Below are 706 nucleotides of genomic sequence, written 5' to 3'. Positions count from 1 at the left end.
TGGATGTGGAAAAATATGAAATGTGGAAATCCCAACACCAGGGGTGTGTAAAGGCTGCTGTGGGATTAGCACTGTACCTGAGTGTGGTGGTTGTCCGTTATCAGCAGCTTCAGTAACATTGTCCTTATTGACGAAATTGGTTGTTGCTTCCACTATGGGAGGTATGGTGGCATTTGCTACAGGGGGCGGAGCTGTATCAGGTAGCTGAGTAGTAACGTTGACCAGAGGAGGCTCTGGAGCTGCAGTGGTTTACACAGTGACACTTAGATGATCTGCGTTTCTGTTAGGTTTAGGAGGATTTGTTGGCGCAACACCACTCAGACTTGCAACAATTTAAGATAGCTTAATATCTGCAGATATTTAAAACATTATCAAACTGTACAGACTTATGATAAGCAGCACATTTTAACAGGGTTTAGAGGTACTTATTCATTGTGCGTGTTTCTTACCAGAGCATCGACCAGGATAAAGCTTTATATCATCAATTGCAACATCGGACTTTTCATTTGAGCCTCTGCGCCCCTCAATGATGATCTGAGATAGCAAGCATAATTGATTTGTTACTTTTGTAAGATGTCTCCCATTGTTAATATTTTATCATTACAGCATCATTGGCTGACAATCTTTAAATAATCTGAGTGCCTGGTAGAGAATGTCTAACCTGGAAAGGTCCAGTTGTTGTGATGTCCACCTGAGCCAGGTGCCA

The 706-nt window shown here is 42.2% G+C and overlaps 1 long non-coding RNA gene across 1 annotated transcript; it reads right to left on the bottom strand.

Annotated features, from left to right (window-relative positions):
* Window positions 1–83: 83 nt before the first annotated feature.
* On the bottom strand, window positions 84–706 carry LOC121938734. The gene is made up of 3 exons (XR_006105355.1): window positions 662–706; window positions 450–534; window positions 84–239 (listed from the first exon to the last, which is right to left on the bottom strand). It is a non-coding gene; the product is annotated as an uncharacterized LOC121938734 (long non-coding RNA).

This window comes from Plectropomus leopardus, unplaced genomic scaffold, assembly GCF_008729295.1.
Source record: "Plectropomus leopardus isolate mb unplaced genomic scaffold, YSFRI_Pleo_2.0 unplaced_scaffold31462, whole genome shotgun sequence".
NCBI lineage: Eukaryota > Metazoa > Chordata > Actinopteri > Perciformes > Serranidae > Plectropomus > Plectropomus leopardus.
This window is presented reverse-complemented; position numbering and strand designations above follow the sequence as displayed.